Source organism: Chenopodium album, chromosome 4 (genome assembly GCF_948465745.1).
Source record: "Chenopodium album chromosome 4, dcCheAlbu1.1, whole genome shotgun sequence".
Lineage (NCBI taxonomy): Eukaryota > Viridiplantae > Streptophyta > Magnoliopsida > Caryophyllales > Amaranthaceae > Chenopodium > Chenopodium album.
Genome location: NC_137837.1, coordinates 72,953,574 through 72,966,293, shown reverse-complemented (window position 1 = coordinate 72,966,293; position 12,720 = coordinate 72,953,574).

Below are 12,720 nucleotides of genomic sequence, written 5' to 3'. Positions count from 1 at the left end.
ATATGGTCAGGGGGCTTCTACAAGTGGTAGAAGTAGCCGCATTCTTGCATTTGAGCTTCCGGAAAATGTGATGACGACTGATGATGAAATTAAAGAAATTTCAACTGATGTAAGTGTTTTTTTTTTTTTTTTTTTTTTAACATTTAGTTATTAATGTGCACTAAAGTAACCCTAAATATTCAGTTATAAGGGTTACTTTATGCATTTAAAATGGTCACTATATGCATAATAAAGGGTAACTTTATGCATTTAAAAGGGTAACTTTATGCGTATATCCTGAATTTTCACTTATTTTTTATTTTTATTTGTTACATTTGTATAGTTTCTTATTAGTTCATATGTTTACATGTTGTTCATGAAACATTTCTTTTGGTTAAAAGAAATATGGATGTATTATTGTTGGTTCAGTCACAGGGTTTTCAAGCCTTGAGATGATTTCTTCTCGTAGAATCGTTTCATTATCCTCTGATGATGTTGTTCAGTTTCTCAAACTGCAACAGCTACTCTCTGATCCTCATTACCTGAAGCTTTTAGATGGTTTAATTGAGGAGTGTAATAAGATGAAGTATGTCCATGAATTGTTTCGTGGTTTTTATGAACCTGAACAAGGTCATAAAAATAATGTTCCTGGAGATGAACCTGCACAAGCTTTGAATTTGAATAAGTCTGAGGATGATGTCAATGGTAATGGAAAAAGTGTTGATGAAGGTGTTCCGATGAATAATAACAAAGAAGTTGCTGGGCTTTCTGTAGAAAATGTTTCTGGAAGTATCATCAGAGGCAATAAATCTTTATGCTCACTGGACTGTGGCCAGTAGGTGTGGATGTGCCTTTTGTGACACTGTTTTTGAGGGCTAATGCTCGGATTTACAAGAATTTGCCTAAGTTACATTTGGAAATTCTTGATTATTGTTTACTGAAGGATGATTCAATGATGAGGAAGTTAAGTGTCATTTTTTATGATAATTATATTTTTATATGTTTTTTTTCCTTTATTTTTTTTTAATGCTTATCTTATTTTTTATTGTTGCAGTGAGAACCTTGTTACTTTTGGGATGAATTTTTTAATTCCAAGAGAAGACATGGTGTCCCTTGCTGCTCCACTTAGGATTCGATGGTTACTACATTTTTGACCTATTGCAACCCCCAAATCCGTTGCATTAGACGTCAAAATCCGTGGCATTAGGCCTAATGCAACGGCTATGTACCGTGGCATCTGCTGGCGTTGCAATAGGTCTAATGCAACGGTACTTGACACCTAACACCACGGCATCTATGGTCTGTTGCGTTAGCTCAATACCTAATACAACGACATAAATAATCCGTGGCAATAGATTACTAACTAAAAATTATGATGAAATTGACACCTAATGCAACGACAATTCATATAATTTTTTTATTAGTTTTATTATTATTATTATTATTATTATTATTATTATTATTATTATTATTATTATTATTATTATTATTATTATTATTATTATTATTATTATTAACCATGAACCTAAGTATTTCGTACATAGATATACATAAATTTATAAAAATATGATAATAAAGGGAATTTTCATTAAAAATTAATAGTACATACAAAATGTCGTACTTAGAAAAATAAATTACAAATAAATATCACTTAGAATTATATGTTTATTGCGTTAAAACATAATTCTGACAATAGTTTAGAGCAAATAGTATGACAACAACACAAGGAGAAATCTTTTATCTTCTACAAGATCTCTTGAATCTCTTGATATATTAACACAGCTCTCACGATGACATTAAAAGGAGGCCCTGAGAAGATAAGATCCGAAACAGTACATGTCACTACTCCACATAGACGTTTCCTGACTTGCTATTGTTGGAAATTTTCATACTTGGTCTCTGTAGCATATTAAAAAATTAGTCATGAGCCATCAGAAATAATCAAATAGGTGTAAAATATATACAGATATAAGATAGACACTATATATCAATATAAGTTAGGGACTGCCATAATAATTTTGATAAATGGATGAGGTGATCTGACGTAACTAGGAGATTGCATTTTGCACTAAAGAAATCATAAAAGAATTTATAAAGTACCATATTATATAAGTATCAGAAAATATAAGTGTGTAAAATAATAGTTGTTTGAGTTACTTGTAGCATCAATATGTAGTGCATAATATCAATATTTTATGTATGATTCATATCTAGATCCTACAACATTTTTAACAAAATACTCTTTGGGATAAAGAGAGATGTCACTTCATCACAAATAAGATATCATACTATAGGTTCCCTTAAACATGATTAATTAGGGAATTAAGGAAAAAAAATGGACTTAGAAGTCCTGATTATAACCATAAATAATTTGTGCATTACTAAAACTTCAAGAATGGGAAGAATTATCCAAACCAATTTTCCTCACCTAAGTGTGCACACCCCCCAAGAAAGTTAAACTATACTCGAGGAAAGACCAGATCATACAAAACTCATGGTCTTACTTAACTAGTTCCAGGTAGAGGGACAATTAAAATATCAAATACTCAGGCTCATAATGAGCTGCAAATTATTAGTAATTTATATAAATTTAAAAACTTTTATTAAATCAATCAACACTTTTAAAGATCAAACCGTTAAATCATAAAATTATGTATTTTTAACTCATAAAAAAAATCATTAATTTAAATATTCATACGCAACATTTATCTAAACAATTATTAAAATAAATATTTACCAAAACACGCATTCAAAGGTTGTATCAAGGACCTAGCCACCTATATGTACCTTGATCACGTGAATAATTAAGTACGATCACTAAACTTGACCATGATCGAGAGACTCCTACACAATTAAAATAACCTTAATTAATATAAGGTTCACAAAAATTAATAGTACACAAGACTATAACAAATACTCTATTTGTGCATGAACTACCTAAATATTAAATCTTATAACTATTATTATTATTATTATTATTATTATTATTATTATTATTATTATTATTATTATTATTATTATTATTATTATTATTATTATTGTTATTATTATTATTGTTATTATTATTGTTATTATTATTATTGTTATTATTATTATTATTATTATTATTATTATTATTATTATTATTATTATTATTATTATTATTTCAAAAAACACAAATTATATAGTATCAAAGTTGTAATATAATATTAAACGGCTATTTCACCAAATACCACTGAGCACTTTAAAAATTCACCAAATGGCATCGGACTTTTTAGAAATCACCAAATGCCACCGAGTCTATAAAAAATTCACCGAGTGCCATTAATGAGTAACGGCAGTTAACTCCGTTAGTCATTAAGACTAATTATGCCACGTGGTGGTTTATGATTGGTTGCTTATTGAATTCGTAAATTAAATACTTAATAAAAAAACTTTAAAAAAAACCCCCACCCACCATGACCCAGCCCCAACCACCATATCCCCGCCTCTAGCCAGCCCCCACCGCGGTGCAACCCAGCCCTGAACAACCGCACCTTCGACCTAGCCTAGCCAACCCGACGACGACGCAACCCAGCCTAGCCAACCCGCACCGACGACGCAACCCAGCCACCCTTCCCGCGATTCACAAACTCTCTTTCTACCTCGACAATCCCTCCCCTCCCCACCGCCGACGACCAAACTCCCGGCCCCCTCCCCACGCCGGAGAACCCAAATCAGTTCATCCCCTCCGAGCTCCACCCCTTTCAATCGCCCAACGGAACCCTAAATCAAAATCCCCAAAAAATCAAAATCTAGGGTTTCGACACTTAAACCCCCAATATCGATTTCCCTAAATTCTAAGCCACTCCCCACTGTTGGCGTCCAAGAATCCATCCCCGCTCCGGTGAACCTAAACCGCCCCTCCCCCTCCCATTTCCACCCCCTGAACCACCTCGCTTAAATCCCAAAATCGAAAACCTTAAAATCGAAATTAAGGGTTTTGATTTCAATTTTGGGGTTTTAGGATGTCGAGGATGGTGGTTTAGGGGGGGGGGGGGGAAGGGTGGCCGCCGACACCGAAGAGGATGTTGGTCGTCGGTGGGGGTGGGGGCAAGGGGTTGGGCTGGCGTAGGGGCGGTGGGAAGAGCGGTGGCTGGGGTTTAGTTTTTTTTTTAATTTTTTTTGATAAATAAAATAAAAATAAAATGAACCAATTAGAATATGCCACGTGGCATATTAACTTTAATGACTAACGGATTTAACTGGCGTTAGTCATTAATGGCACTCGGTGAATTTTTATAAACTCGGTGGCATTTGGAGAATTCTGAAAAGCCCGATGGCATTTGGTGAATTTTTAAAGTGCTCAGTGGCATTTGGTGAAATAGCCGTATGGAAAAATGGCCTCAAACAGGTCAACACAACACAATATACATTCAGCAAGATAATGCAAAGGCTCATATTACTCAAGATGATTATGTTTGGCAAGAACATTGTGAACAGCCAGGGTTCACTTTTATATTAACTCAGCAGCCACCAAACAGTCCAGAAATGAATGTTCTGGACTTGGGATTTTTCAGAAGCATCCAATCACTTCAACACAAAAAAATGGTTAAAACACCAGATCAGTTGATAAAGGCTGTGGAGGATGCATCTGCTGAGCTACCTCCTAACAGGTTGTTCAAGGTATGGGTGACTTTGTGCCACACCATGAACCAAATTATGAAAAGCAACGGTTCTAACAGGTTTGAACCACCACATGTGAATAAAGAAAAGTTGGAAAGAGAGGGCAAACTACAAGATGACATAGAAGCTCCTATGTGGGCTGTGATTGATGCATGGGAGAGAGTGTACATGGACAAGCCAGATTCAGATGATGAAGAAGATACTTTGGAGCATCACAATGAGAACACACAAGCACATGAAGAATAGAACACACAAGCAAATACAGAGCCTTATAGGCCTGTTATGCCCAATGATCATGAGGCATCTACCTCAAATGTCAATGCAAACTAATGTATGGGGGCCTAAGTCTTTAGAATTATGACATGTATTCTTGCAAATGTTTTGCCTATGACATTAGGTCATTTAAAAGATGTAATCACACCCTATGTTATGAAATGAAACATGCACTTTTTATTGCAAAACTTAGTGCTCTAAAAATGTCATTGCACTATTTTTTAAATAAACTCAAATTGTCCCCAAGCATCACTGACAATCCAACCTCAACTTCCAGTAACATTCCATAGTCAGCAAAGGAAATAAATCAGGAACATACTGATTTATTCTCTAAGGACAGCAGAATGTAAGGGGTTTTAGGGTTGGGTATCTCAACAAAAAAGACTCATCATTGTAAATAAAAACAAGGTCTCAGGCCACTTAATGCATATCATTGAAGGCATATACAGGGGAATACAAGGTATAACCTTGACACATAAGCAAGCTCATCTAACCACACAAGAAAATGAATCACAACATCAAGTTACATGGCAAAAACAAAAACCTTTCCACATCATACTCCCATCACTCATCACTGACCTCAACAAGTCACAAACAGTAAACATAATATTCTTCTACCAAATGGGATATTTGTAAACAGTTCAATAATCTGAAAAGCTAAACAAGAATCCAATTTGCAGAAGAATACTAAGTCATTTAAGGGAAGAGGTCTCATAGTCTAATATTTTTATCATTACAGGAAAAATGAGCAGCCAAATGTAACTGGATATCATGCACATTTCCTAATAGGAAGATTGTACCTTATGGTCTACATTAAATGACCAAGATCCCTAGTGCCTTCTAAAATGCATAAAGCTTTCATCATAGACCAGAACATGCTCAAGACATATTAAGCAAAACCCCAAAGGCACCAACAACAAGGCAACCCATCATCATTCCCAAATTGCAACAACAACAAGGCAATTCATCATCATCATGAAGAACAAAAACATACACAACCACACTTGAAAATAGGCAACAAAACCAAACACAGGGCAACACAACCAAACACACTTGATAATAGGCAACATAACCAAGAACACATGATAATAGGCATTACCAAATTAAAGCAACATAATCAATATAAGAACCAACAACTGAAATCCAAAAAAGGTACTCATGTAGTCATGTTCATCAAACAACCAATCATCATGTTATAATCTGTCCAAACACAAACACTGTACAAAATGCCAAGGCATACCGATACTTAGCTGTGTGATTCATTATCAGAATCCTTTTTAACAACCAGCTTAGATGGAGAGCATCCAACTGATGAGAGTGTGATTCTTCTGAACCAGGGGATTCACTCATGTACACAGGCAACCTGAAAAGCAAAAGCATCCAACTGAATCATGCATCAATGAATAAGCAAGTACTCATGACAGCCAAACATCCAACCAACAAATTTAAATGCATATGTAAGCACTCATGAAAGCCAAACATCCAACCAGCAAGCCTAATTGAATATGCAATCACTTGTGACAGCCATACATGAGATCAAGAGGCTGTAACAATAGGTCCTCTATTTTTGTTTCAACCATGAAACATTCAAACAACAGGACTCATGTTATAACAATGTCAACAAATTTAATGGCTAACCACATTATTGTTTCATAATTGAAAGCCCTCAATCATTGAACAGTGAACAATACATGCAATGAACAGTGAACCCTAAATCAAGTGAACACTGAACCCTTAATCAAGTTCAGAATCATACATCATCAACAAGGCCACATAACAACTGTGATTTAGGCTTAAAATCAACTAAGCAATTTGTACTTACATGATCAACAATAATCCGTAATAATCATGAATTATATTAAAAAAAATCACAAAATCGCAATCATTTATCAACAACACCACATACGAATCATGATTCAGGGCAAAAAACAAAACTTTACAAATTCAGCAAACGTTTATCAACAAAGCCTCATAATAATCATAGTAATGGACAAAATCAAGATCCATGGCAAAGAAGCACACTAACTGATTTTTTTTTTTTTAACAATTATAGTCTGATTATTTCAAAAAAAATTGTACAGAGTACAAAAAAAACAGATACAGGGAAGCGAAGAACATAATCGATACCTATCACCTTTAAAAAGGGCGGATTCACAAAATTAGTTGAGGGGTTTGATCCGCTTGAACAAGTAAAGTACCGATCCACAATTTTTCCAGCGATTTTGAACCCCAAATTGCACAAATTGAAGAGAGAGAAAGATGAAAATATTCGTTCTTCAATGGAAGAGGATAGAGAAAGAGTGAAATGTAGATCCAGAAATGAAGAGAGAGAAGTGAAGAGAGAGAAATGAATGTTACAAAGTGAGTCAGAGTAGAAAAATTCAAGGGAGACAATACATTTAATTATGGCACAAGTACAAAGGCAAATATAAGGGCATTTCCGGAAGCACATATAATACAGCCAAAAAATTGAGGGTATATTTGTCATTTTGTGTTGTTGTTTGGCACCTGAAATTGTGAAATGTGACTAACATTTTGGGTCACTAAAATTGGCAAAAGTGACTATCATTCGGGGCCGGAGGGAGTAGTTTTTAAATTTCTTAATTTGGGATAGATAAATTAAGAAATAGATTATGGACCAAATTTTTTTATATTTAATTACAGTTTGAATTGATATTCTCTAACAAATAGTGAAAAAATGTGCATAGCATGGGAGCTAATCTAGTATAATAATTAAATTAGTCCTGTGCGGTGCACTGTTTTACCAAAAAAAAAAATTGCAGTATAGAACTACAAATACAAATAATCTTTTCAAAATTGTTACTGTATAAATTCATGAAGGTGAAAATCCTAACACAATAATTTTTATACTCGTATTTCATAAGTATGTATATATAAATAGCTTTAATTTCTTGTTAAATGATCAAACATCTACTCGTATAATAAATTGATAGATAAAATCATAAGCCTATTTAATGATATACTTATAATACATTAGTGTAGCCAACTTTAAATTAATTAATACAACATCCAAATTGATGAATAACCAAAACCCTTTGATGTAGGAGCTGTAAAGACTCTGCAAAATCAAAATCTAAGTCAAAATTTTATAACTATCAATCATCCTACTGTTGGAATAAGAAATAAAAGAGAACACAGATAAACGTTGAAAATAATATTGATATTTGTTTTAATAGAAAATAATACTGATACTTGCATACTTCATTCAATCATGAAATACATAGATGCCTCTTGGCCTACAATAACAAACTTAAATTAAAAAATAGATTATGCTAGTACTTAGTGGATAAACATGAGCCATAATTTACTCTACCAAATAAACTGATTTTTAATACTCCTGAAAATCTACTACGTACTTTATTTGAGGTCTTGAGGAGATTAATATGCCACTAAAGCACTAACAACCTAATATCCATGAATTCCTAACTTTTAAGCTCATAAAATAATCAATTACAAATTGTACCCTTCATATCCAACAACGCATAATATAAGATATTGAAAATAAAATTGGGTTTACAAATTTGGTCAAAGAAACTCAATTAATAAGAAGCTAAAGTTGTTTCAAAAAAAAAAAAAAAAAAAAAAAAACTAATCCTAAAGTAAAGTTGATTGTACTCCATAATTTAGGAGAAAATACGTATTATTAAAAATAAGTATATTTAAAAATTATCTTTCAACATCGCAATGCATAATCCCAAGCTCAAAATAGAGTTAATGCAAAGACAAATCCGATAATTAAAAGTAGATAGTTAAAAATCGAATTGAAGAGTTGTATTCCAAATTTCTAGAATAAACTTGTTGAAAGATTATACTTAGCTTCTTATGGAATATCACAAAAAAAAATAAAAAAATAAATGACATCAAAGCTTTTAGGCGGGAAAAAAAATTAATAGAAAAGCAACACGTGTACAATTTTGAAGAGAGATGATGTCAACTGTGACGTCAGCGGTTGCTACTTTAGTATTTGTTATAGATATAGATGTTAGCCTCATCTTTAGATTTTAGGATGTTTAAAAGTTTTATTACTAAAACAGATTGATACGTGTGGCTATGTGATTAAAAAACTTCCCGCTTAATTTTCCACCCCTAAATATATCAAATAACTCAAGATTATTTGCAACGAGATAATGTAAATTAAATATATCGACGAGATATTATATAAGCATGGTATAATAAATTCTTCAAATAGATATTTTATAAAATTTACAGTATTATTTGAACATTTTACTTTATACGAAATAAAATACTACTACTTGTCATACTAATGTTGTAGGCCTTAGGGATGCTTAAGCTGCTAAGCATTAAAAGATTATAAGCTCACAAAACAATACATTGTAAAGGCATCATCATCATTGTCTTTTGGCAGGTTTCATTGTAAAAGCATTGGGTAAAGTGCTAAATATATATATAAATTAACAAAATTATGTAACTTACCCCAATGTCAATATGAAATTCAAATTGTTGTAACGGATGGGTGGGAATTTTGATTCCGGGTATCCTGCTTTGAGATTTAGAGCAAACTCATTCTGGTCTCTTGCAGCTGATGAGCAAGTGAACGTCCAACCTGAATGAATAATCACGAAAATGAAGAATAATCCAACTTTCTCTCCCTCTATTTTACCTCACTTCAACTTGGCCGAAATCAAATTTTCAAGATTAACTGAAAAATAATCGAAAAATTAAAAAGAAAAAAGAAACATACCACAAGAAGATTTTCTAATTACAGTTTTTACTCTTTAAGAATTATAATAAGGATTAATTTAAAACCCTCAATTCTTTTTCTTGGTGGTGGACTTTAGACAACATAATATTTACATGATTATACGTAATTTGTTATTTTAATAATAATTTCACGTAATTTTTTAATGTATAAATAATTTTAATTTTATTTATTTAATTTTAGGAAAATTTGTTAATTATTACCTCAAAAAAAGGTCTTTGTGAATTACTACCCCTAAAAAAAAGTTGTTAATTACTACCCTAAAACTGATTTACTATAACAACTACTACCTTTTTTACTAATCCGCCTACTTAATTTCATAATGATATCATTATTCATCTAAATTCTAATTAGTAGCTCTAAAACCTTAATTAATTAGATAAACCTTAGCACCACCTTTCCACCACCATTGTATCACCTCCGGCGGCCCCTCTTTGGCCCCTTACCGCCTCCGACAACTCCTCAACCATGAAACTTACTCCCTACGCTCAATCCCCCATACCACCACAAAACCCTCACGTTCTCCCACCACAAAATCCACCCTCTTCCTGTTCCCCCACCAGATTTTCATCTCTATATCGCTTTCCCGGCACACAATTCCCACCCCCTCACCTTCCATCACCACTAAACCCATCATCCCTATCATTCCCCACAACGAAACAAAGCCCTGTCCCGTGGATGGGCTATTTTCGGGGGCTAGAAGAAGGGAAGAGGCGGTAATCAGGATTGAGGAAAAGGGAGGGGTGGGTTTTAAGGTTTGGGGCAAAGGAAGGGGCGGTAATTGCGGTGGGTTTCGCAGTGGAGGTGAGTTTTTTGGTGGATGACAAAGAGAGAGTGGATTTCGTAGTGGGGGAGCCGCCGGAGGTGGTAAAAGAGGGCTGTTGGAGGTGGTGGGTAGGTGGTGCAAGGGTTTATCTAATTAATTAGGGTTTAAAAGCTATTAATTAAAGTTTAGACAAATAATGATGTCATTAAGAGCTTAAGTAGGTTCATTAAGAAAAAAGGTAGTAGTTACTAGAATTAATCTGTTTTTGGGGTAGTAATTAACAACTTTTTTTTTAGGGGTAGTAATTCACAAAAGACCCCTTTTTGAGGTAGTAATTAACAAATTTTCCTTAATTTTATTTCAACAATAATAATAATAGATTACACAAACCTAGATTCACTATTTATATTACATAAATACACTAGATGAAGCCCGTGCGATGCCCGGTTTATTTGATTTTTTGTATTTCGGTGAGCTGATTTGTGATTTTTTATTTTTCTTTTCTTTAACAATTTCCAATAAAGAATTTAATTTATGCATATATGCAGTTTGTAAAGGAAGCAGTTTATTCCCAAACACTTCGGCGATCTTGGACAAAGGACAAGTTAGGTATTCTACACCACATCATCCACGGACTGTGGATGATGGGTGATGAAAAATTAAAGAGAAATGGAATTCCATATGATGACAAGGTAATGTATCTCCTGCTACTTAAAGTTAATCCTCCATTCTATCTCAAGCTCACTCTCTTCCTTTTCACCTGCACTTGCCCGCACCCTCCCTATGACCTCTTTCTTGTTCCATCTCTTTCAACAAGAACAATAAGCTAGCATGTGACAATCATCCTGCTGTTGTACTAATGTGCCATTGCAATCTACATATCTTAAATCTCAAAACAGAGCGACATATCAACAATAATCTAGAATCTAAATAATATTTGAGAAACAAAAACAACCTAACTAAAATGTTATTAGCCACAGTAGAATATGTGGCATATAATTTGTTAGCCACATTAATATTCGTGGCAAGTCAATTTGTTTGCCACATGAATACTCGTGGCATAAAATATAAAATTTGCCATGACATCCATTTTCCCATGGCAAATTCCTAGCCATGGTCTCTTATGCCACATGAGTAAATTTCTAAATTCCCGTAGCTAAATTACATAGCCACGGGAATTTCAAAGTTGTGCCACAATTCTACTCGTGGCACAAAGGTTAACTTGTTATAGACTTATAGTGCACCCACACCATAATAATCAACACAATTCTTTAAAACTATCTCTCCTTCAACGCAAAGAAACATTATACTTCGTAATTATTATTATTATTATTATTAATATTATTATTATTATTATTATTATTATTATTATTATTATTATTATTATTAATAACGAGTAAAATTTATAAAACTTTCCAAAAACGTATACTATGTGTGGAAAATAGTACGCAAGTCACCAAAAATGTATTTTGAGTAATATTCTATCTATATTTATTACTATAGTTTTATAAATTATTTTTTTTTCAAAATACATATTGTATTAATAATTTCCTTTACAATCAAACTAATAATGCATGCCCACTCCTTTGTTAGGTTTTTTTTAAAAAAAAAAAAAATAAAATTGTTAATATGTATTTAAATAATTTATTTCAAAATACATGTAGTGATTATTTCTACTACTAGTCTACCACACAATAGTAAATAGGGTATTTTTAATTTAATCAGTTTCAAAACATGTGTAAAAAATTCAAAAAATTCCCTACATTATTATGGTTGGTGAATGTGGGAAAATTTCGGATATTTTGAAACTAATTATATCAACATAGTAATAAGGAAAAAAAATACGCTATTTACTATTGTGTGATGTAGAAATTACTATATGTATTATGAAAAAAAAAAAAATTAATTACATATTGATTTTTTTTTTTTTAAAAAAACCTAACAAAAGGGTGGAGCATTATTAATTTGGATTGTAAAAAAAATTGTTAACGTAATACTATGTATGTATTTTGAAAAGAAAACAGAAAATTAATATAAAAAATAGGAAATTTTGTCAGATAACACCTTTTAAAACCAAATTGTTGTGAAAAAACACCTTGTAAACTTTTTTTGTTAAAACACACCTAATACCAGAATTTTTTTGCGAGAACACACCTTAGGGCGATTTTAGGGGGATTGACTCGGTTTTCCGGCGTTGACCATCACGTGAAGGTCACGTGCCGACAACCTTCCTTTCTTTTTCCCCTTTTTTCTCCAATTATTTTCTCTCTCCTCAAGACCACCAAACCACAACCTAGCCAACCCACCCGCCAACACC